Here is a 27,578-nt window from a genome sequence, read left to right on the forward strand (position 1 = left end):
AACATATCATATTCAAATAATTGCTATTCATTCCTTTTCTAAAATAACAAGTCTGTCATTACGACATTATTGCTTCACATTAACATTGAAATAAAAGCATAGGATGCACGCCGTGCATTAGAAAATCTATTGGATTCATTTACCTAAAACCACGTAATATATCCGATATCTAGTACTAGAGTTATTTTTACATGCGTGCGAATTATACTAAACTGAATTGGACACAGATTTTATATACATATCACCATTCTCAACTCTATTTCAGTAAATTAAGGAACTATCCATGCTAAATTATTACAAGCAGTGTGAACGTTCTATCATGTATAGAATGGTTTCAAGGTTTTATGATAAATCTGAATGATAAATCGAAACCCTCTCGTCTGATTCAAATTTCTTATAACATTTTCTAAAGAGATATTATATCGAAGATGATAAACATTGTAACTGATAGCTGCAATTTTTGCAAAATATCAATTTTGATCCTCTTTCTTTATCAATAAAAGGGCTAGCAAAACGTCAACAAACAGTAAGCAAATTGCCTTCAGTTCATAAAAAACTTATTAAGATACATGTACATTAAAGATATCAAATCAAAAGTGGCCAAGAGCCTAATTTTTTTATATCTATGTTACTGATTTTCTTTTTCACAATATACCGAAAAAATACAAAATTTATATGTGGGAGGGTTTCTTACCGTTTTATGATATTTAGATTATCTTCCAAAGATCCACAACATTCTCCTTAGAATTTATTAACAAAGTCTTGTGATTTTAATTTCAATGGTCTTTTTGGATGAAAGAAAACTACAAATGCACGTGAAGGGAAATATCACATCCCATTGCCATCACTACAAATATTGGTATACATCCTTAATGAGTTTTGCTCTGTGGGGAAACGTATCCAAGAATAGTAGCAAATGAATTTGGAACGGCCTTGTTGGCTTTTTTCCTAATTAGAAAAACAGGCTAAAAAAAGGCGACCAAACCACAGACGTGCAATGTATACTATTTCATTCCCATCGATAATTCCATTTCCCCCAACAAATATCAAAATGGTGAAGATATTCAAATCGACTTAAGAGGATTTTTTTATACGGTGGTTGATAATTTGCGAATTAATTTTGGCCTCCGGTGAGATATAAAATCGACATGATATTTTTCTTTTTTTTCCCGCTTCCGTCTCTCTCCTGAGCATTCCTCCCGCTGTCTCCAGTGCTATGACCACGGCCTTACAATTTCTCCAACCACTGCACTGAGGGGTCGATACACCGTGTGTTTATGACAGTTTTCTAAGCCGGTCTCCCCACAGTAAATAAGGAATAATTAAGATCCAATTATGAGGCCGGGCAGGACTCTATCGCGTGAGCGCGCTCTCTGATTTTTCTCCTCCTGCTCTTGCGCTTCCAAATCCAAGACGGTTTGAAATTGCTAATTGCCCTTAGAATTCGTACGAGTAGCAATTCATATAGCGCGAGTCTGGATGTTTTTAGCCCCGGTCTGTAAATGTTAACGCCACGAAGCAGAAACCGTGCAACATATGGAGAAGAGGTAACTGGTTAACAGCAAACAAATATTTACAGAAGATTATAACACTTTGACGGCTTTTATATCTTTATATTCAATTGATGCGCGGGCTATCCCAACCCCTCGCGATCCATTTTCCGAGAACCACCGTGATTCAGTGCATGCGCTCTGAAACTCCACAGCCTATCATCACGATCTTCTGGAGAGAAAGCGAGAGAGAGAGTGAGTGAGTAATTTTTCCTTCCCTCCATTCAACAAAGGTTTCTTTCTTAATTAACAAACCCAAAAATTAGAAGACTTCATCCCTGCTGGCCTGATGATGAGAAATCACACGATTTAGCGCGCTTAAGACAAATAAGAGATCGGTCAAGTGCTTTGAATCTTTTAACGAGAGATCATTGAACGTTCTTGGCTCCAATTCAATTGCTGAAGTAGCAACCAAAAGCCAAACTTTCGAAGACATGTTTTTTGGTCAATTCTTGTTTCGAAAATAGTATGTGTAACCTCCCAAGATGAAGATGAAACAAACAAAAGTAGCTAATACTACTCTATTAATGAAATACAGAAAGGGTCGTGCAAACGCAACCAATTAAAAAAAGGTTCTTGTTCTACGAAATCAAACCCATAATTATCGTCCTACTGCATATGCGCCTACCTTCATTCGTGTCTTCTCTGCATGTTCCACCTGATTCTATTGAAGTCTTCTTTATGATTCATTGACTTATTCTCTCATCACGGTCTGCAATGAAAAACAGAGGACCCCCTTAATAGTACTATGCTCCATTCACTTTTAATCAACCACCGATCGTAAAAGAATTCCTACCTCGAATTCTTCACTCATGTTTTACGGGGGAACCACACAGTTGTAACCAGTTTTATTGCTCATAAAAACAAAAAAAAATTAAATCATCCTTTTTGCACTTGTTTTTCAAAGTAACGTAAATGAGCATAAATACACCATTTTAACGAATTCTGGATGGGTTTATTCCAAGAATCTCGACATCATCAACAGTATCCGGAAATCATCCATCAACAGTTTGTTTGATTAATATCTTGATTCATTATTGAATGGCAATTAATTACTGCATGTATATTCGGTTGAAATTATCAAGAGAATAATACAGTAAGAACTTTGAAGTCGATACACAGACAGCAATTGCAGTTGAATCATAATCAATTACTGCCTTCAAATAAAGGTGCTTACTGTTTATCGTTAAGCCGACCGTTAAGGGTCGTCAAAAGTTAGTGGCGCAGTACTCGACAGTGCAACGAAGTTGCGGCGCAACTAAGCGCAACACGGCAGTTAAAAGTTTATGAAAAAGAAATGAATAGATATCATACTACATCCTTCAATGTCAGTTTTTATTTCAATTTGTAAAATTATTGACAGAGCATTGTTAAGTTCAGTTCCCGATATTGTCTTTATAACGAAGCTAATTGGTCGTTGCCGTTTTATATTATTATTAATTCTAGATCTCCGGATAAAAAAAAAATGGGATAAATTTTTACGACACACGACGTTGAACTACTCAAATGATTAAACAGAGAGCAACTGAATTATTCATTGGACTAAAATATCAACTGCAATTAGATGGGTAAAAAATAAAAGCAGCTGATGATGGTGAACCAATTGTTTACCATAAAAATTACAAAAGGCTACATAATGACAATTGATATGTGTTTTGGAACGTCAACACTCTGTTAAATAATCCTCTATTAAAAAAGAAAAAAAATATTTCCCTATTTCCTGAACATTGATTCCTAAAGAATTGGCCTCTAGTTTTCTAGTTTTCAACCCAAGTAATGAACGCTTTAAAAGTCTATTGTTTCAGTGAAAACAATTTGAACACAAATACCTGTTATCTGCCAAAAATCCTAAAATCTCATTCTCTGTTCTTTGCAGTACAAGCTAGAACATCGCTCTCACATTTATTTATTTTCGATTTTCGAAGATAACGTCCCCAAAACGTCCATGCAATTTCAGCTGAGAAATCACGAAAGCCAATTCCATGTTGGCCGCCGTCTTTTAAGCATTGGCTAAACCTTTAAAGTCCAATATTAATTGGTTGAAAAAAATCCAAAGCCGTTCCTAAGAACATTGGACTATATAAGCAATCAAACACTACTCACACTCCGCACCCAAAGCATTCAAACTTTACAAAGCTGGCATTGGATTGGACAAAAAATAGCCAATAAATACAACCTGCAATCAAATATTTACAGTTCACCAACGTTTTGGTCAATTAGTATTTTACGTCAAACGGAAGGTAGCTAATATCCGAAAAACATCGCAAAACTCTCAGTGTAAATATAAAGTCCGTTTTACGCCATGGTAAGGCTTCGCAATAAGTGTTTATCGGTGATACACCTCGCATCATGTTATAAAATTACCTAGCCTAATTGCTAGATGCATGCATGTGCGAGGAAGAGAAAATGTTGCAATGTCAAAAAGATTCCATATGTTTGATTTTCAAATATATAGGTAAATAAGTACCATTATTTTTGTAATGTGTGTCTGTTCGACATTTTTTTCAGATGCGTGTGCTACATAATAAAAGCATTTTAACGGTCTATCGTGATGGTTCTTTATATGCATTTTATATTGCAAGATATATTATCCTGCATGAATTCTTCTATCGTGACGAATTGTACAGCTGGTGGTTCTTGGAAAGGTCATCTCTTTGTTTCATTATTTTATTTGTATTCTGCATATAATCATCAACCTTTTGCAAATTTTTCACATGGCAAAAACCCGTTATCATTGATTTACCATGAAAAGGTTGCAAAACATGAGATAAGGGTAATGCGGCCAGAAATATCTTCTATATATATACTATCTGCTTTTCGACAAAGATAGCAAAAGAGCGATGGTAACTGGAATGAAACTGGAAAGCTCATATCTCCTTAAATCTTTGTGTAAAGAACATATATTTGGTATTTTACGACCTCTAAAAACTGGATTTTGGTTACGGAAGCCGGATGCCTTTATTATCAATGTGATAGAACTACAATTGAACCGAAGTGACTTCTTTATCAAATTCTTGCTCTTTTGTAGCTTTTGTTGGATAATAAATAATATGATCACTATGGGCACTGGCTGTTGATCAGGTTCATATGTACATGAATAAACGTTAAGCGGAAAAGAAGATATGTTAGTTTTTCAGGTAAAACTAAGTTGAGAGCAAATTCTCCACAAAAGTGTTTATTTGATTGATTGATTGATTGATTGATTGATAAATTAATTAAATGATTGAAAAAAAAATACTTCTGCTACATTTGCATTTAACAGTCAATTACAGACTACAGTTTTATTTCATACGACTAATTAAAGGATTTTGGATTTTGTAACAGATTCCCATCCTTCAAACCGAGTAACTGATTAACCGGTTAAAAATTGCCATTCCCCTAATTAAAATCAAAAGCAGTGATGATAATTTTTTTTCATGCGAGAAGAAATTTATTGAAAGAACAAATTCTATAAGTGACTGGATCTTGGATCTGTGAATTAGTAACGAAAGTAAATCTGAGAACGAATCCCTCCTCTACAATTTACATATGTATACACTACTTGTAGTATATGGAATAAATTTGCAGCATTTAAGATTTTGCCACTTTTTATTTTCGCAATGTTATGCCCCAATTTGGAAAAAGGAGGGGGGGGGGGGTATCACGAAGAAAATGTTTCTGTATATTCAGTACTCATTTTAAGTACATGAATATACTAGTATCTTCGAGTAATTCGAACAGTTGTTTATCCATATGCTTCTTACAGTGGTATGAGTTACTGCTAATGATTTTTAGAGCTGTTTTTCACTGAGAGTCAATTTCAATGAAAACATATCTTTGCTATATTGATTGTGTGGATCCTGCCCATGCACGCGGATAGCCGTGCGAGGTAATGGCTAAAATACCGCTAGCTTTGAATTATATATTCGATATTCACCAATAATTTTATGATATTTTACGATAAAAAGAATCAACCATTCACATTTCCTGTATGAATCTGCACTAGTTACGTGTTTTGCATGTATTGCAAAATTGTTTTCAATTCAAGAAAACATGTTTTGTATGTATTGCAAGATTGTTTTCGATTCTAGAACATATGTCGCTTTCGTGTCCTTTCAACTGTAATGTACAGTCATATATATGTTTATGATAGTATTGTCAATTTGCACGGGCAAATTTTTTTTTTTATACTCATTTTTCACTAAAGTGTTGATTTATAAATGCAAAAAAAAAATATATATATATCGTTCAAAACTCGTGACATTGAAATTATTTTTCTAAATATCTAAAATCTTTGAATATCTAGAGCTAGATTTATGTTTCGTTAAGAGAGAGAGAGAGAGAGAGAGAGAGAGAGAGAGAGAGAGAGAGAGAGAGAGAGAGAGAGAGAGAGAGAGAGAGAGGGTTGCTGTAGAAGGGGTTGCTGTAGAAGAAGTTAATGCATGCACAGCAAAGCGAGACATTATTAGGTTCGTAGCCGAGCCTTCAGATTCGTAACTACATGGGTTTAGATAAGTCTTATCTCTCGTGGATTGGAATGCCATTGCAGCATGCACCGATATTTCACTGGGGATCTGAGATTTGAGGTTTGATCATTTCATTTGATCAATTTTCTTTGGCAATTACATCATATGCGTGTTTCCTGGGGACAAACATGTATACACCCTTCCAACTTTCGATGCCAGTCGCAATAACAGAATGAAATTAAGTACACCCATGACTGTACAGTATTCTAGATTTGATGGAATTTCATTAGCCATTAATCTGCACTCAGAAATCTGGAGTTTTTTTAAAACATTTTTTTTTCTTCTTCGGAAGAGTTAATACTCCGAAATCTGGAGTTTTTCAAACATTTTTTTTCTTCTTCGAAAGCGTTATTGTAAACATGGGGAAACAGAAACCAATCATGTGTTATGACTATGTCGTATCCACACGTAGGGATAATTTTATTTCACTTTATTCCACAAGGAAATTTATTTTTTGTATTTCCTGGAAAATTAGTTTTTAAGTGGAGATTTTGATCACGGGAGAATATTATAGTTGAGGAAATATTTGAAAAATTATTTCAATTAACAGTTCGATCATCTTACACTTTTTGTTATTGTCAAATATCGTAGAAAATTGGAAAAGGGGCGTATATTATAGTAAGTAGAAATATATGAGAATTAAGATCAAAGTGTGTATTGGAACAAACAAACGTTCTGTTATTTAATGCTTTTCCTAGTACTTGTAATTGCATCGTCAATTGCAACTTACGTCCTTAATGTTCATTGCATAAGAAAACCCTCAAGAATTGTATTTCCCTGATACTAGAAATTAAGAGGAGTTCTCTGAATATCACAAGGAACCAATCACTGATAACGTATAGTTTATAATTTTCTCAATAATAATTCATTTACATGTATATCACAGTTGACGAGGGACAACAATATGACACAATATATATGCCGTTATGTGGTCATTTTTCTGATGACGTTCTTCCCATATATGCAGCAAAGAGAAACAAATTTGAAATCTATTCGTATTTTTTGTTTATGTGATTTTTCTATGACTGATGGACGCACTGGCATTTTTTCCACCACGTTGATACATTTATCAAAGTTCAAAAAGCAGCTCATCAAATTAACGTATGATTTATAAAAAAAAATCTCAAAAAGAAGTGAACACTTCCTACATACATAAATGTTTCGAATAAAATCAGGTCAGAAAACCAAAATAACCCTTCTATTACCCTTTAAAAATAAAACTTTTTTTCTGGAAATTGCACTTTAAAATAAAATCAAAAACAGAATAAGAGAGATAGACAAAGATCGAAAGAGAGGGAGAAAGGAGGTTTGTAAATCCGTTTTACGGACAAGAGCTGTACATATAAACCCATTAATTCTTACCTGCGATGATATAACCTGCTAGCTCCTTAGGCAGCCGAAGCTTAAAATTGCAGACAAGACCCCAGATTCAAACCAACCGTCTCCGAGGTGTGATTACGGGCTAGCAGCAGACTGAATGGAGTTGCGATCTACAAGAAGGCAACAACAGCTGTTCTGAAGTATACACATAATTCAATGTACAGCTACATTTTACAGAAAACTAAACAAAACACCACCAAGCGAGAAGCCGCTGAAGCTTAAAACGTAAAATTGTATGCCGACACAGAGTCAAATTATATGGACTACAGATTCATACGAAATTAACAGCGGAATGAACGAATACTGAAGGAAGTTTTCACTTTTATTGTTGTTTTTCGGGGTTTGACGTGAAATCGTTCATGGAGTACGCATTTTTTTTTTTGATACTAAACTAGATGAACTTTTTTTTTCGAAATGAAGGGTATACACAAATGAATCACGGGAATTGAGTGAGACAGTTTTATTTTTCTTCTCCGACTTGTAATGAATGGTTCACGAAACGAGTTCAGCGAATAGAGAGCGGTGCAGTCCCCACCCCCTGCTTTATTTTGATTGGAAAATGTTTTTCATTTTTCTCTCGACATGAAAGGGGTAACATCCAACGATTTCAGGAATTAGAGTAATTATAAGCTTATGAATTTGATACTGTACAATTTTGATTATCATTGAGAATTTCGTATCTGGGTTTATGTCTTTTCAAATAATTGTAGCTTTTGTCTGATATTGTAGTTTTCTCAATTACGTTGGCGTTCATCTAAAAAAATCATTAAATCTAGGTTTATTAGTAAATTAGTTTATTTTCGTCCCTTCTTAATGTTATTGGCGGGCAAAAGTGCATTTTGGTACTGTCATGTACGAAAATTTAGATTATTGAGAATCAAAATTTGTACATGACAACAGTTGTCATGTACAAATTTTGATTCTCAATAATCTAAATTTTTGTAAAGGACAGTACAAAAACATCCAATTCGTGATTATGATAGATAATTGACGGTAAGACCCCCTTGACACTGAAGCCATGGAACATTTTAAGTATACACCGTTTGATGCTATGACAGTTGGGATCTAAACGGAATCAATTTTTGACTTTAATTAGTAAGTGTCGTCATCCAAGCAATCCACATGCACATTGTAAAGCGGCCAGAACTTTTAACTCTGGGAGGAAATTCGGGTTTTCTGACACATATTTACTTTTTTTCTTTTGGTTTGCAATCGATTGAGTTGAGTTTTTTTTATGCAGCACGGTATTGCAGCTTTACACCTAAAAACTCTCGTGGATTGAGCAAACTTAGGGAAGCTGTCAATTGCCATTAAACCATTAATGATTCTAGAATACTGAAACCGTGCAGACATGCATTCAATTAGACCTACATTGATATTTGCATGTTCTAAATGACGTATTGTTATCGATGCATGCAGAAAATAAAAATAATAACGAAAACTGTTTGAAAGATAAAGTTGCGATAGGAGACTTAATTTTGTCAAGATCTGTTCTCACAAGCATCTTGGTGAGATGACCACGAATGTATGCAAGAGAGCATTTAGTTATAGAGAACTCTTAAAACGTCCATCTCCACGGGACCTGTCAATCAATATTCTGACACTAATCAACCGTAGCTGTCCACTTATGTACGTTTCTTCATTCTTTTACATTTCATCAAGTTATTTTTGTACGTTTTCCCTTTCTCAACAACCGCTGTTTTAATTGCGCTCACCACGACAGCAGTAAACGTTCAATTAGATACGTTGGAACTTTGGACCAAAAGACAGATGAGCTATTCACAGAGGCCAGCATCAGTCTTTGTCAAAGGGACGCCGTTTGACTATAAAGCATATCTATTCAATTGTCAGCAGCCTTTATGTCTAAAAACACACGTACATGTCAATGTCCCGTATTACCGGTGGACTCTGGGACTGTTTTATGTTTAGAACAGCTAGCATAAAGTCACTGCAAATGAACACCTTGTTACATGTATGCCAAATAATCCGTAATATTTATCATTTAAAGCATAGTTTTACTCTATTACCAGAGAGATAAAAGCCCTGATTTACCGAATCATAAGTGTGATGAAAGCCATTAGTTAATATATACCTAAGGCAATACCAATATAATTGGCCACGCGCGCTCGTATTTTAATAAACCTATATACAAATAATATTACTATTTATTTCCCGCATCCAGGAAATTATGCGCTGTTTTCTGTTCTATTTCCGCCCTTTCTTGCATTTTCAATAGTTTTAATTTATTAATCAGAAACAAGTAGAAAATAATATAACCACCTAAAAATTTTGGCTACAAGAAATAGTAGTTTTATTATTTAACCTCTCGCCCGCTCGTACCTTTTTTCAAAAACCCCGCATCAGTAAATATAAGAAAGATTGTATTATGCCATTACCCATTAATTTAAAATATATAAAAAAAACAGAGAAACTACAGAATGCATTGACGTTTTTGAAAATAAGCTACTAGTATACCTTATTATGTTTTTTTCTGTGAATTTTGGCGGAGGGTATTATTAATCTTGTGCTACGCTTTTGTTTTTTTTTATTCAAACGCACTCAAATCGAGACAGCAAGCCCCTGAAATTGTGATTCACAATCTTTGCATCATCTATGAAAAATATATATATTGACAGATAAAACCCAATCTGCGCTGGTCCCAGGTGTTTCGTACATAGTGTCGTCTCCCTTCAAGTTTATAGATGGAAAATCTAATTTCCGTTAAAGAGGCGGATTAATTTTTTAAAGATTTTTTTTTCTCTTTTCGTAAGAATTTCAATCCACTTTCAAAGAAACCCGGAAGTAATGCAATTTTTTAGGACAAACAAAAGAAACTTAAAAAAACAAAAAACAGATGGAATTGTGACATTTTGATTTTCCTCTTATCCGTTGTAGTGCAATGCTGTTCATTTGCAATTTGTAAGTAGGAAATGACCTTGGCCACAAAATCTAAATAAAGTTGTAAAAGAATCCATGTCGCGATGGATTATCGATATAAATAAGATCTCTCATTTCCTCCACGTTTTTTTGTTTTGACGATCTGTTACACAGTCCATTGCCAGAAGACCGATAGTTCCCAGTTCCTAGTAGCAATATCTGTTTGCATATTCATTAAGATAGATGCACATATTGCGTGGTACGTGTAGATGAATGCATTGACAAGTTGACAGTATAGCTAATAAATTAATTATTTACTCATATTTCATATGAATCTGTTTCTGAATATATTATATACTACTCACATTTTCGTAAAGGCAACTGAGCATTGGTTCTAACTTATCATTGACATCACACAAGTGAAGTGTATGTTTTGAGCGGAATTTTAGATGTACTAAATAGGTTTAATTAGTAAGCAAAATTGAAAACACAGTGTGGTGTCCGAGCGATACAGTTACTGATACGTGACTTACGATTGGTGGTTTGCCATATATAAGTTAATTAAGACATATAACCTCATTCTGAATAAGAAGGGGAGCTTACAATTAATCATACAGGGCATGACAATTCTGTACCAGGTCTGACTCAGAATTTCAATTAATTATATAATTTAGTATTATAATGATAAGAAAACAAAACTAAAAAACAGAATTCTTGTCAATTCAGAGAGAAATATAAATACGTCTTATTTGGTGAGAAAAAATACACCGGGAAATTTCAGAACTTATAGGTTATACTGGAATGGGTTTTTATTAAAAATCAAATTAATTAAACTTAAATATAAAAAAAATATTTCTGGGTGTTAACTTCTTAATTAGTATCTTAGACAAAAAGAATATGCACGTGACAGGTGGCATTCTTCTTAAATCTATAGTGGGTGCAGACCATGTATATATTGTGTAATGTATCAGCATCATTCTTATGCTAGACAAAAAAAACCCCCACCCCCAAAAGAAAACAATCATAACTCAACAATGATCTAATCTCTCTGTGAGTTTCAGGATGGTGTATTGAAATAACAGGATTCCAAGTCTTGCCAAAGTTTCTCCATTTCACTCTCCGCCTAGTGTTTTAAGTGCTTCACTCTTTGATGCTGAAACCGAACCCACCTAATCCGCCATTGTTCTTCTGGGTTTATCGGGAAATCTAATGCAGCTAGGAACGCCAATTTATTTAGTCTGATAATAAAAGCCCAAAAGGACATTCTATTATCGGGCCATTCGCCATTTCTGCAGAAGGGGAGTTTCACATGATATTTTCAAAACAATGCTGGAACTTTTTAATATTCTACTGAGTAGTCGCCGGTTTCTGTTTGGAGACCAATCTATATAATAACCCTACAATGTCCGGTAGAGGCAACGGTTGCTCTACAATAAACAAAGCCCTTCGATTTTTGGTCACTGATTATATTTGCTGAGCTCGGACTTTTTCCCGGTGATTTATAATTTATCTAATTGACGGCGACCATAAAACCAAGTTTTATTAAAGTCCAAAAAGCTGGCCTGCCATATTGTCCATTTATTGCAGGGATCAGGGATCTATTTTATAGGCTATAAATCCCAGGACCTTTGGTAATAGAGGCTAAAGCTATCTAGTCCTTTTAGCGCTCTCTCTCTCTCTCTCTCTCTCTCTCTCTCTCTCTCTCTCTCTCATCATGTCTCTTTGGTTGCACTGTCCTTTACAAAAATTAACACTTGTTATTAAATATTTACTATGTGCAAAACAGGTATTTATTTACTGTTCGTTACAAGGACTTCGGCTAATGCACACAATAGGATATTGTAACAAGTAAACCACAATTTCCGACCGAATCGCGCCTTGCACTGAATGAATTTTAGTTCCTAATCAAGGATTGGAGAATGATATACAACAGCACGGTGTTATAAGTTATGATAATATAGATCACCATTACACCTGCATTGTGTGAGGGTCACTGGAAAGAGGTCTACATAACAATTAATACTATCTGCAATTAAATGACAGGTTAATTTCAAATACATAATATTTACCTGCACGTTTCACATGAATATCATTGAATTATTCATTTCACGACAACAAATTTTCACCATTTAAGAGTCAATACATTGGACATAAAAACTACCACGCATATCACAGTCTCCCTGGTTGCAATCGTTTGCAACCAAAAGGATATCACTGTCGCAGATCTTAAGAATGTTTCTTTTGCAGAAAAGAAATGGTTTACAAGAGATTTGGAGTCATTGTTCGTTTCTTATATTTTGATTTAATTTGTTTATAAACGTTTATACTAGGTAAAAAAAAGAAGACCACGTAGTCATAATGTTTATCCATTATAATGATAGTCTTATATTTAAAGTGGCAATGAGACAATAACCACTGTTGTTTGAATATGTACATTTGTAATGATATATCATTTCATATATTTATAAGAATTTAGGATGCCTGAGTGTTTATTAGATGTAAAACTTCTGATTTGTTAATCAAATAAAATCCCACAAGTAAAAGATCTAATTATCTTATAATCTATCTAGTTACTACCATCTGCCGATGAACTGAACGAATCCACATTATTAAATTCATATAGGCCTATATATTGATCCGTCATTAAAGGTTCACTCAGCACGAGTCAAGAGGAAAACGTGCAGCACCAAGATATTTTTTTATGCACAGGACTTTATCGCCCTTTTAACATCATCAGTTATCTTCCGTGAGTGGAACTCTTTTAACGAAATGCATCAGTTATCTCCCCTGGGTGCGGATGCCGCACTCCCTCTACCTCCTATGATTTTGATTAATTTGAAAAGATTTCTCGGTGAATTACTCTTTATCGTATCTGGGATATTTTTAATTTACATTATCTATTTATATGCTGATTTGATGCGTTTGTTTTTAAGCATTATTAGACGTCTTTAGAATTAGTATTAAACAGATTACACGATTGAACCGACACTAAGTAGGAGCTGTCAGTTTTGTTCTTATCGTTTCATGCACTTTCCTTAATAATTATAAAAAGACGGGCAATTTGTAATTTTATAAACAAGCAATAGCAAATTCTTGAAAAATGGATTCAAGTCACGTAATTTGCAAGATGTTTTTGTTGATAATGGAGAAAATTCGAAAGGTTCATTAATTTTGAATCAATTTTTGATTATTTACATGTGTTGCAGTGTTTATTGCAGCTAAAATTTCGTAAACTTAATATTTGTTATGAATTTTGAGATAATGTGAGAGTCGAAGAAAACAAATGTTCAATGTTGACGGAAATATGTACTGACATTCTTGCTTATGTAACGTTACATACAATGAGAAGTGAAATACGCGGAAAGAATGTCTTCAGCAAAATTCACAAAAACTACAAATCTGATATCGAATAGAAAGATAATTTGACACCAGTTTGCTTCAAAATAAAATGAAGCGATTTCAAAGAGTGGCATTGCAACATATAGCTAGAATATTGCAACAAGCAGTTAATCATTTTTTATCAGCGAAGAATATCTTTTAAAACTTTAAAAAAAATATATTTTTTTTTGCCTTTAAGTTCATGTGAAATAAACAATTATAAAATAATACTGATATTGTTTTATCTTTCTTTGAATGAATTCACATGAAACGTTTGATTGAGTTGAAACACGTGTAGATATACATGACTCTATTATTGCTAAACATTTGAAACTATATATTTGTTTTGGTGACCGTACATTAAATTACTTACTAAGTGTGGCTGGGGGGTGTCCTAATGAAGATTCCTCTGGATATCCCACAATTCAATCTCCAGGCTTTGGTCAATGAGAAAAATGACACCGTCGATGTTGCGAAACCCCACACTACTTAATTAATGAACGTATGGCGATGACGTCACATCAACGGTCAGTAACCCTGTAACAGACGAAATAAAAAAAAAATAATATTGATTATCAGGCCCCTTTTAATTGTTTGGCAAAGGTTTTCTGCTTGTGGTCCGTGAGAGAGAGAAAAAATTGATGGGTTAGATTGAGGCTATTCTAAAGAGTAAACATAATTTGCAGTAATTAGTAATTGTTCATTAAATATAAAACCCGCCGTTCTTCGGGTTTTCGTCTCTGTATAGAGCGACACATCGCACCTATTGTTTAAAGATAGATGACTTTAAACTTCCCTCATTGTGTTCTTCTAGATGTGTTCCGGGAGATTTTTTTTTAAATGTTTGAAGTTTTGATAGATAAAATCATCGGCGCAAAAAAAGAAATATACAGATATGGAACAGACACTGTTGTTTTACAATATCATGACCACACTTATCAGCAGTCTGCTTACGACATTTTATCCGCAGTTCTCTTGGTACCCATTGACACCCACAGACTGGAATTGTCTCGATCGTTCAATCAACCCAAATGTAGCTGAACGTTGACTGAATGACCTGATGACGTCATTCCGTCATGCGTCTTGCAAAACCTTTCACAGTGGACATATAGAACCATTTTAACAGGAGCTCGGACTTTGGGTAGTTGGTGTCAGACAGCAATGTGACGTAGACCTGTCTATTTCATTGAAAGCCAATCAGCCATTGCTCTTTGAAATCAACAAGATGTGTCTGGCTTTTGAGCTAAGACTACGCAATCGGTGTATATTTCGCTTGAAACCAGCGTCATTTTAACTTGTTTTGACGCAAGAAATAGATAGTAACGTTCTACTGAAAGTCCAACTCTTGTTAAAATGGTTCTACTGCTTGAATGGTACAGTTTGATCACAAGCATGAAACACAACTCTAAGGATTAGAAATCTACCTCTACTAAATCCGTATTGGAAATATGGAAGAGAAGCTTTGTATAATATAGCAGGCACGTTGCATCGCGATTTTCAAAGCGGAGGGACACACAAAAAATGGAGGGTCCGTTTGACTTAGACATTTATTTTTTATATAACATGTTGCTTCGTGCCTGTAAAGTTCGCCAAAGTTCAACATATTACGCTGTAGCAGGTTTTAAACTCAAAAGTTTCCCATAACCATTCTGATATTCAGGTTTTAAGAGACATCCATGTTTATCTTTTAAAATGCTGTGAATTAAGATTAAAAGAAGGCCGAGCAGATACCATTCTCGATATCCAGCAATATGAGGTCGTAAATAATTTCACATCAAATATTTTTCCCGACTTATTGGTACATGTACATGTACGTTTAGGCCTTAAATTGATATTTAAGTGTTTGACAAAGAAGGAAATCGAGTATTATTTTCCATTGCAAACAAATCATGACGTTAATGGTTGTTTTTGTCGTAAAGAGCGGTAAATTACGAATATGAGTTTAAGTCGTCGATAATTGAGACAATATGTGATACTCATAAGACAATTCAGCGGGTTCACATAATTATGAAACTATGGTCGTTCCCAGGTTATAAAAGCTAGCCATGTGATGCTGTTGGATAAGTTCACATATTGAAACAACGGGAATTCGATGATATGACAACTATAGCCATGTGATAAAAAGAATCGGAATTGCGACACCAGGACTGCGTTCAAGATCGTACAACAGCTATCCTAGTCGTTAGGTCGTAGATATCTAGGTCGATCGGTTTAAGACCGCTAGGTTAGCCACTAGATCTCAATTTTTGAAGTTGGAAATATTCCACTAAAGACCTATTACATCGACATAATTTGTTAATTTCAAGCGGAATTATACATGTTGAAATTCATTATAACTTAAAGGATGAACAAAATATCACTAAGTAAATAGATTTCAAGTTTGTTACAAAGTGGTTACTAAGGTGGCCATCTTGAATTTGATGCTTAGCAAAAAATATATAGGCTTCGCATATCTACGTAGCGGCTAGGCTAGCTTACCGTTCAACTACGTAGCCTTACGTACATGATTGTAGCAGCTACGATCTTGAACGCAGCCCTGAGATCAAGCATCGGCTATGTTACCATTGTACATCGTTATCACAATGTGGAATGTCTGCTGTCAATTGCAATATGGAGATTCAGAAAAGGGGCACCGAATAAAAAGCTGGTTCTGACACAAATGTACATGTATACGATTGATGTCCACAGACAGAGGGAAACCACTGTTTATAGAATTGTATTTAGAACTGAAGTAAATTAACAAAGAGAACTAGCAATATGACTGTGACAGAAGATGAAGATGACCCACCAACAATAAAATCTATGCAACGCTAATTTTGCTACGAATCAATTTTAAAAAAAGTTATATGAGCTTACAGTTCAACACTAAAAGAACAATAAAAATACGCTCCAAAACTCCAGCAATTTTATCCCAATTAAATCAAGGGTCAAGGTCATAAATTATATATGACTTACTACAAGGTTGATACAAAAATTAGGACTACGTATACACAATAAAATCAACGAAGAATTGGCATACCAATGGATTAACATTAGCTAGTCACACTCGCACGCACACAATTTTATTACATTAATGCATTTGTTATATGACAGTATATAAATAGTGCCTGTTTGAGAGGGTAACAGTTGAAATTGACACCCCGAGGAAACCATTGTCAACCGACGCGAAGCGGAGGTTGACAATGGTTTTCCAGGGGTGTCAATTTCAATTGTTATACTTTCATGTTAAATACTGAAATCTGATTGGTTATGACGCAGTTAATAATATTTACTATTACCCTCAGCGTTAGCAACGCACTTGGCAACGGGTAACATTAAAAAATGTTACATGCGCGAAAATTATGCGCGTACGGTTCGCTGTAGAATTCACGTTATTCCTATATAAAAGCAGTAAAATTTTCTTAAAATTTTTAAAAAAGACATTCAGTATAACAAAATAAATAGTGCCTGTTTGGGAGGATAACAGTTGAAATTGACACCCCTCGAAAACCATTGTCAACCTCCGCTTCGCGTCGGTTGACAATGGTTTTCTCGGGGTGTCAATTTCAACTGTTACCCTCCCAAACAGGCACTATTTATATACTGTTACCCTCCCAAACAGGCATTATTTATTTTATTATACTGAATATGTAAATTTTAGAGAATTTTTTGCTGCTTCTATATAGAAATGACGTGAATTTTACGGCTAACCGTAAGCGCACAATTTTTGCGCATGTAACAATTCGTTGTGTTACCCGTTGCTAAGTATGTTGCTAACGCTGAGGGTAATAGAACGGATTATTAACTGCGTCTAAACCAATCAGATTTCAGTATTTAACATGAAAGTATAATAAAACGAAATAGCTTACGTTAGCTCCAAACAGCTGAAATGTTTTACTTAAATGTATATGAATCCAGAAATAATATTTTTTCCAAACTTTACATAGTAATCTTTTTTTTTTCAAATCTTTGAATAATTTGATTATGGATGTAAAAAAAATTCAATAATTTTCAAGGAGTTTATGGGGATTACGTGAATTTACAAACTCTGCAAAAATTATATCGAAGAATGAAGGAATAATGTGATAAAAACTTGGGAAACTGTTAATCATTTTACACAAAGCACATCCCCTCAACTGATTCGAGCCAAACCTTTCAGATGGATTAAACATTTTCAAGAGGATAGGAGAAGGCATACGGCGACGAAAGAACGGGATGTCCAAAAAAACTGTGACTTGGGAATATGACATCAATGACGTGAAAAAAAGACAATTAAACGCTAGAAGACAAGACAAATTGCTTCTCGATTTCACATAATTCCTGAGACCTGTACAGCAGATAGGGCGCTTTTGTATATGGTGTTTCTCAGGGTTTTGAGACATGGAGCCAAAGGAGAAAAACTTCGAATAACTTTAAATTTTAGCATCGTGCGCTTTGGCGTAAAGGAGGCAACCTTAAAATTTTAAATATGTTTTAGCCATTCACTATTATGTAGTGAAAAAACAAAAAAATCCTTTATTTCAACTTTGAAATTTTATCCCCCCCCCCCTTTTTTTTATAATCTTGTACAAAGCTCTTCTTCTCAAGGAGTCTAAAAATGGCCACGATCATCTAGCCCTCTTAAATGAAATGCGGAATTTGCACCGAACTTGTATGAAAATGCAATGTGAGTTTATCTTTTGTATATTAAATGAAATAACAAAAATATAAAATGCACTGCCGTTGACCGAGTAGTATTGGATCAATGACGTCAGCCCATAAACACTTCCAATTTGTTTACGTTTGACATAATTATAACATCTGCAAGGAGAACTTTGTCTCTTCCGTAGTTTATGAAATGTTACGGTAACTACTTACTTAATAGGTTGTTCTGTTTAAATTTAGGATGAATTTTGTCATATAAATGTTTAACTGCAAACAAAATATTTATCTATCAACATCAAACAGAGAACATACAACATCTATACAAGGAAACAGCTGTGCATCGTATGTTTACCATACATCAAAATGTTTTAAAATAAACATTGTCCTCAATATCACTGAAATACTAAATGTATTTATCCGTTTTATAAAATATAAATATATACTTGATTCATATGAATAAAACTTCGCGTAATCCAAAAAAGATGTACTTGGTTTGTTATGCATATTAAATTAAATCGGTTTAAAATTAATCTTGTCTTTCTATATCAGTATCATGACAATAATGTATCACTTATCTTTTAAAAAGGATATTGCACTTGGGTCATATAGATAAAACTGCGCGATTAGAATTCCGTTGTACTCGATTATTAATATTTTCTAACTTCGGCTTTCCTTCCTCATTTTTTAGGACAACGGTTCATCTAGGACGACTTAGTGGCAATTATAAATCTCCTCGGGGAACAATAGGGAAGGATGCTCGAATCTTGTTTCGGCGCTGAAGAGAATCATACGACTATTGACCGATACAGCAACTTCAAAACAACAGCAAAATGCACAAACACTTAAACAGTATGACTACTTAAATAGTAGGAATAACTTATATAGAGATATTTAAGTTGCAAATATGTGAAATAACAAGAATAACAACACTGCACATTACGGCATAAAAACTGACGTAAATAAAAAATAACATACGACGAAAAACCCCTTTAAAATTATTATATAAAATCAAAACAAGAAAGCGTGAAAAAATGTTGAAGCAACGGCAACAAAACAAGAAAGTTGTTAGAATGATCGAATGACTCAGAAACCTACAAAACCACGACATAACAACAACAACAAAAACAAAAAACAACCCAACAATAAAAGTAAAAAAAATCAAGAGTATAGTAAAAAAAAAACAGTCGTCGAAAATAAGGAATAAATCAATGACATTCAAACCTGAACAAACAGTTATGTAGCTACACGAAGCAAGGAAACAACACACAATGACAACAGCATGCAGCATCATCTTTAACGCTGTAAAGCAACTTACATTTACTTGTAAGTTCACACGACGAAAGGTCCATGTATCATGCACCCCATATTCCGGCTGAGACGGGTACATAGAATACCTGGTTGTACTGTAGTCACAACAGTATATGTTAATATGACTCCCTATCCCCGACCGTGGTCTTATATTAGTTAAACAAGGATAAAAACCGAACCTGTTTAGTAACCGATTCTGCAACCAGAGTCTTAGAGGATAGGGAGAGACGATGCCATAACACGACATAACACCAATACAAATGATGTTCCTTATACATCAAACTGTAACCCGATGTTTATATGTGGGCACTGCGTCCCTCCATATATCAATAATATCATTTTCAAAACCAAATGAATAATAATTTTTTGTTGGTCGTTTTAAAATGTACATACCATCTCCATACTTGAAAGCTAAGTCCTTGGTTTAAACTCGCGGAAATAACAACACGTCATATCCAGAATGAACGGAGGGAATTCTTGTCAAAAACAGCTGTTATGTGCCGTGCGATTGACAATAATAATTGCAGGTCTATGCATTTTCTGATTCATTCACGTAAATTTGAACCCCATGTGAACTTTATACTTAATGTTTACAAGAAAACGTGGGCGATTGCGTCAAAGTAGCAGTAAATTGTTCTTTTTTTCCTCGTTCGTTAAAACAATGAAATTTATTTAAATTACTTATTCAGTTACAAATGTTTAACATTATTTTCTGTGTGCTTGTTTTTTCTCTTGCAAATTTGCTCGCCGCTCTTAAAAATTAAGACTCAATTTGGACATCTGTTAAAAAAAAGCGATGGGAAGTGACGCCTGATGGACACTTTTAATTCAATTTCAGTTTTGCGTATTCTCGCCCTATTAGATCTAAAATGCACCAACACATCGTTTTACATTTACAGATGGTAAATACTAGAATTACAGGACGCATAATATTTGTATATAATGTAACATTTATACAAATGCCGCTGGGTTTTATTTCATTTTATTTACAACTTCAATCCCAAACCGAATTCCGCCTTTGCGCTGCCTAGAACTAACCGTAAGCTCCGCGGTCCTAGCTAGGCTTATCAAAAATAGATGATACAGACGATCATTGACAATATTTCTCAATTAACGGGGGTCTTTATTTACATTGAAGCACGAAGGTAAAATCAAATATACCGGGATTGTTTATGGTTCATAAACACAGTCGTAAAGCATGGGCGGTTTGTGATAAGGACACTCTCAACAACCTTCAGTGTATACTCAGACAACATTGAAAGTCTCTTGAAGGAATAATTTATGTATATGAATTTACATCTAAATAAAAAAAAAAGCATTTCATATTTATGCATAGCAGGTCCGGTTACTTGTACCTGCGGAACAATCTTGCGGTAAATATATACAATGTCATGTTTAGTTTTAAAATAAGGATAATTAAATTGTGCGAATTTAAATTTGGGCTTTTGTAGTTTAACATGACACCAGCACTGATTTATGGCTTAGACAGAAAGACAAGTTATAGGTGAACTACATTTACTTGAATATAGATGAGAAACGGCTTTAGCGGTAGTGGTAGTACGTTTCACTTTGTTGGTTTTTTTTTTTCACTACCGTAACGTGACTTCCAATTCAAACAATTTTTTTTAAATAAGACTGACTGTTTAGAATATTAAAATCGCACCATGTAAGAATAACAATGTGAGAGTAAAATAATATATATACATGTAGTAGGTACATTGTACATGCATTAAATTATTAGAGTCCAGAATTATTAACTAGGTCAATGGTTTACAATTAGCAAGTACTAAATTTATCAATCTTACGGAAGGGCAACATCAAGTGCAATACACTGCTAATTCTAAATTTAATTCTTCCTGTTCCGAAAAGTCAAGAAAGGTCGCTGAAAATGAGGACACTGTTTTATAGATACATGTAATTTTGTAGGTTTACTTTATTTTAATATCTTAAACTTACCAAAAAAAATACACCATTCAACACATGAACTTATTATTTATCATAGGTTTTTAAATACATGTGCATATTGAGCATTTTCCCGGAACCATGCGTAATAATGCGTTTGAGGACAGAATTAAATTGCCAAATGTCAAATCCTTAATAAAATTATTTTTTTCTTTTGTATGTTAAAAGAAAGAAATCATGTTCATGGATATGCATACGAAATTGTTTGAAACTGATAAGATCGTGATCGAACTAGTTTAGAAAGTTGTATGAAAACAAATGCTTTTCTTCGAAAATATTACCAATAGAACTCCTAAAGCGTATGTGTGTAGTGTATACTTGAGTGATACGAGTACACAAGTACTGTGCATAATCGTGACCCTTATTGCATTAGATAAACGAACCAAGGTGGGTTATTTTTTAATTATAAAATATGTTTTTCTAACTTTTAGACCATGTCAAAGAAAATGAAATCCCATGCACTGTGTTTCAAAACACTACACGAAGAGAGCAGCAGTTGTGTGAGATCGTCAAAACATGACAGAGACCCTCGAGTTAATTCAATAGCGATGATACATCATCTCATTAACTAATGTACAGTGGGGTAATCAATTGGAGGCGGGATTCCACGAATCTGTTTCACGTTAAAGTCTTCAGAAGTTGTGACTTATTGTAAAGGAAGGCTCGTAAAATGTCTGCGGGATCATTAATTAATTTTGGCGAGTTTTTGTATATTACATAACATGCCGAAAAATGGCGAGAACTGAAATCGTCAATAATATCAAACACTACACTTGCAAAGAATATAAATTCAAGGAGTTCTGAGAATACAATAGGTAGAAAAGCATTTATATTTTATAAATGTATTTCTTTGTATAAGTCTCGTTTCACTCAAAACAAGGAAACAGTGATTTTTATCAGTAAAGGCGACATCGCCAATATCCCCGATCAGTATAAAAATGGAATATTATGGAAAATGGGGCTATATTTTTTTTCACGTTCTACTAACATGTCAAGTTTGAAGTCTGGCCACATGGGTTACATGTAGTTTGGTCAAGAAATCGATAACTGGTTTGCGTCTAATGATTTGTACCGTTACAAATTGGCTTAATTAATGAACACGAAGTTGACGTATCGTCTATATGGGGAACTCATATTGCATGATTATTGTCACAAAGAAGACCTCGCATTCTTAATGTGAAGGTCACATAGAGGGTTGATAATCATTGTTGACAACAGCTGTATTTTTAGGGGCATATGCCGAATTTTTCACCTCTCGCTTAAGATAACAATTTGAAGCATGTTTAAACTTCCTTTTTTATTTTCAATGTAAGCGCTAATTCCCATCGTTTTTAAACTACTCAATCTCAATTTCAAACAAGTTCCGCTGTTTGAGAAGCTGATACTAAATTTCCCTTCAGCGCAAAAAAAGAGAGCAAAAAGAGCGAACGAGCGAGAGAGAGAGAGAGAGAGAGAGAGAGAGAGAGAGAGAGAGAGAGAGAGAGAGAGAGAGAGAGAGAGAGAGAGAATGTACATACACGTATTATATTGACTGCAAACATAACACCAATCCTTAATCTTGATATCACTTTCCAATATATCAGTCGATGCTTCGACGCATCAAGTTCGCCAATTCTATGAATCATTTACAACTTAAGAGAAAATATGGAGCAGTCAATCAGAAAATGGAACGAAAATTTATGTATTTCATTGGCAATTGATGATCCGAACTGGTGCGTTTTAAAAAATGATACGAGCGTCGAGTAGAAACATGAATAAGCACTATATAAGAACACCTCGTGTTGAACGGCAATCGGTTTTTAGAACGCAGTTCGCAGTTCGCAGTTCGCAATTGAATAGTGAACTGCGTTCTATAGAACGCAGTTCGCAATTCAAAATTTAGTGCGATTGAATAGTGAACTGCGTTCTATAGAACGCAGTTCGCAATTCAAAATTTAGAATTCATACTTGGGGCCCGCTTGCCTTCTATGCAATTGAATAGTGAACTGCGTTCTATAGAACGCAGTTCGCAATTCAAAATTTAGAATTCATACTTGGGGCCCGCTTGCCTTATATGCAATTGAATAGTGAACTGCGTTCTATAGAACGCAGTTCGCAATTCAAAATTTAGAATTCTTACTTGGGGCCCGCTTGCCTTATATGCAATTGAATAGTGAACTGCGTTCTATAGAACGCAGTTCGCAATTCAAAATTTAGAATTCATATTTGGGGCCCGCTTGCCTTATATGCAATTGAATAGTGAACTGCGTTCTATCTAGAACAATTCAAAATTTAGAATTCATATTTGGGGCCCGCTTGCCTTATATGCAATTGAATAGTGAACTGCGTTCTGTCTAGAACAATTCAAAATTTAGAATTCATACTTGGGGCCCGCTTGCCTTCTATGCAATTGAATAGTGAACTGCGTTCTATAGAACGCAGTTCGCAATTCAAAATTTAGAATTCATATTTGGGGCCCGCTTGCCTTATATGCAATTGAATAGTGAACTGCGTTCTATAGAACGCAGTTCGCAATTCAAAATTTAGTGCGATTGAATAGTGAACTGCGTTCTATCTAGAACGCAGTTCGCAATTCAAAATTTAGAATTCATATTTGAGGCCCGCTTGCCTTATATGCAATTGAATAGTGAACTGCGTTCTATCTAGAACGCAGTTCGCAATTCAAAATTTAGAATTCATATTTGAGGCCCGCTTGCCTTATATGCAATTGAATAGTGAACTGCGTTCTATCTAGAACGCAGTTTGCAATTCAAATTTAGAATTCATATTTGGGTAGTTTTTAGCTCACCGAAACGAAGTCGGGGGGAGCTTATGCTATACCCTCGGCGTCGGCGTCGGCGTCCGAACCTGGTTAAAGTTTTTGTTGCAGGTCCTGTATCTAAGTTATTACTTGTCCTATCTTCACCAAACTTGCATGGATGATGCATCTTGACCTACTCATGGACTTGAAAGACCTGAATGCTGAATCAGGGCCATGAGTTTCAGATGCTGGAGGAGGTTAAGGTTTTTGGAGCAAGTTAGAGTTTTTGGTGCAGGTGCCCTTTGATAGCAATTTATAGGTTACTACTGGTCCTAACTTTACCAAACTTGCATGGATGGTGCATCTTATGATACTGATGCATCAGACATGCTTTAATGCTGAATCTGAGCCTTAGGTTTCAGATGCTGGATGAGGTTAAGGTTTTTAGAGCTGGTTAACGTTTTTGGAGCAGGTGCCCTTTGATGATTATATCTTAGTTATTACTGGTCCTAACTTCACTAAATTTGCATAGATGGTGCGTCTTATGATACTGATATACCTGGCAGGCTTGAATGCTTAATCTGAGCCATAGGTTTCAGATGCTGGATGAGGTTAAGGTTTTAAGAGCTGGTTAAAGTTTTTGGAGCAGGTGCCCTTTGATGATTATATCTTAGTTATTACTGGTCCTAACTTCACCAAACTTGCATAGATGGTGTATCGTATGATACTGATGCCTCTGACAGGAAGGAATGCCGATTCTGAGCCATAAGTTTCGGATGCTGGATGAAGTTAAGGTTTTTAGAGCTGGTTAAAGTTTTGGAGCAGGTGCCCTTTGATGATTATAACTTAGTTATCACTGGTCTTAACTTCACCAAACTTATATGGATGGTGCGTCTTATAATACTGATGCACCTGACAGGCATGAATGCTGAATCTGAGCCATAGGTTTCGGATGCTGAAGGAGGTTAAGGTTTTAAGAGTTTGTTAAAGTTTTTGGAGCAGGTGCCCTCTGATGATTATATCTTAGTTATTACTGGTCCTAACTTCATAAAACTTGCATGGATGATACGTCTTATGATACTGATGCACCTGGCAGGCTTGAATGCTGAATCTGAGGCGTATGTTTCGGATGCTGGATGAGATTTGTTTTTTTGGAACAGGTCACAAATTTTATAGATAATAGCTTGCATAGTTGATTTAACTATAATATTAATGAACTGCAGAGGTAGCTTCAGATGCAGATCTCCATTATCAAAGTTGCTAAAAAAAATTATCCTATCTAAAACCTGCTTGATAGATGTGTTCGTTGTTAAATGATATAATATGATTCCTATGATATAGTAATGTATGACATGATACACTATTGTTTTATATGATACAATATTATATCATATATTATATTGTAAAAACTTATATGATACGATATGATATTGTATCAAATTTTTTTGTACATTATGATATGATATTGTATTGTGATATTGTTATGTATAGTATTGTTTATTATGATACAATATTGTATAATATGATATTGTATAATATCACATATATTATATTTTATCACATGCTATTTCATATGATATTGCAACATAATATAGTATCATATGATATGATATTGTATAAAATATATCATATCATATGATACGATATTGTATAAAATGAGATTGGTATATATAATATATTATTATATCAATATATGAAAATGTATTATATGATATTGTATAATGTGATATTGTATCATATAATACAATAAAGTATACTATGATATTGTATGATATAATATAGTACTATATCACATGATATTGTATCAATTGATATGATACAATGTTGTAGCTAATTTTATTGTATCATATGATACAATATCCTACATTGTATTAAATATGATACAATATCATACAATGCAATATCATGCTATAATATTATACAGTATAATATTGTGATGCATTATGTGATATGATATTGTATCATATATTATTATAATGTATCATATCATATCAATATCATAATATATTATGATATTGTATTATGTGATCAAATACAATAATGTATAACAAGATACAATGTCATATCATATGTTACAATATCATATTTCATCATTATTTATTACAGTATTTTATTGTAATATATGATATATATTGTACTGGTATCATAGGATGCAATATAGTATTTTATATTATCGTATTGATAAACATTGTATCATATAATACCCTATGAAATGAACATATGATTATTATACAATTTTTATTATATGATATTGTTATACGATATTTTGTCAAAACAGTATCCATGTATATCCAAGATCATTAACTATGATTTTCAAATAATATGATAAAGGTGGTCTCATAAAGGTGATTCCTCAAAAAGGTGATCCCTTGTCTCGGTGAGCTTTGTAATCTGTTATTACCTATGTTTAAGAATCGGGCTTATATGCAATTGAATAGTGAACTGCGTTCTATCTAGAAAGCAATTCGCAAATCAAAATTTAGAATTCATATTCGGGACCTGAATTTTTCAGGGGCATCTACTAGTGGTATTTCACTACCACTGTGAAAATATGGTGATGCAGTTATCTATAGTTTCTGAGATTCGGGCTTATATGCAATTGAATACTGTAGTTTCATTGATATTCAAGGGCATCAATTTTCGTGGATAAAGTGAAAATCACAATATCAAGTATACGTAAATTAGTGGCCAATGAACCTATCAATACAAAATGTTAATTAAAATTGCACTTCAATGAATATTTAATTTCGTGGATCAACTAAACAATGATCCACGAAATTCATATCCTTATCTAGTGACACACAAGTAACTATATTTTTATTCATATGCACTGATAATAAATGAAAATAATATATATATTTCAAAGTACATTTTATTTATTTTTTATCCATGCTTGCGTGCATGCATATTTCAGCATGCGCAGTCTAATATTTCCGGACACGACTTCCTACTAGACTGTGAAACTTGCAAAGTTGCGTTAGCGCGACGGCGTGTTAAGCAAAGTTGTGTTAGCGCGACGGCGTGTTGTGCAAAGTTGTGTTAGCGCGACGGCGTGTTGTGCAAAGTTGCGTTAGCGCGACGGTGTGTTGTGTACATGTGTTAGCGCAATGTCTCGTTTATCTGAACGCGATGTCGCGCTAATGCAAATGGCCCTATCCGGACACCATACAGATCTCAAAAACTATAGATTACTGCATCACCAAATTTCACAGTGGTAGTGAAATACCACTAGTAGATGCCCCTGAAAATTTCGGG

The 27,578-nt window shown here is 34.3% G+C and overlaps 1 protein-coding gene across 12 annotated transcripts in view; it reads right to left on the reverse strand.

The window, feature by feature from the left end:
• Positions 1-27,578, reverse strand: part of LOC105327051 (octopamine receptor beta-2R) — a 53,369-nt gene that overhangs the window by 17,470 nt on the left and 8,321 nt on the right. For 6 of the 12 annotated variants that reach the window (XM_034452989.2, XM_034452987.2, XM_066074006.1 and 3 more), the window contains exons 2-4: positions 14,064-14,227; positions 7,418-7,545; positions 2,179-2,262 (exon numbers count right to left, since the gene is read on the reverse strand). The gene's annotated coding sequence lies outside the window, so the exon portion shown is untranslated. Of the gene's footprint in view, positions 1-694; positions 1,634-2,178; positions 2,263-3,379; positions 3,558-7,417; positions 7,546-14,063; positions 14,228-19,628; positions 19,648-19,800; positions 19,817-20,014; positions 20,157-27,578 lie in introns of those variants that run through there. The other 6 variants (XM_011427344.4, XM_066074003.1, XM_034452990.2 and 3 more) reach the window with 6 other exon arrangements.

The sequence above is a fragment of the Magallana gigas genome, chromosome 10, assembly GCF_963853765.1.
Source record: "Magallana gigas chromosome 10, xbMagGiga1.1, whole genome shotgun sequence".
Lineage (NCBI taxonomy): Eukaryota > Metazoa > Mollusca > Bivalvia > Ostreida > Ostreidae > Magallana > Magallana gigas.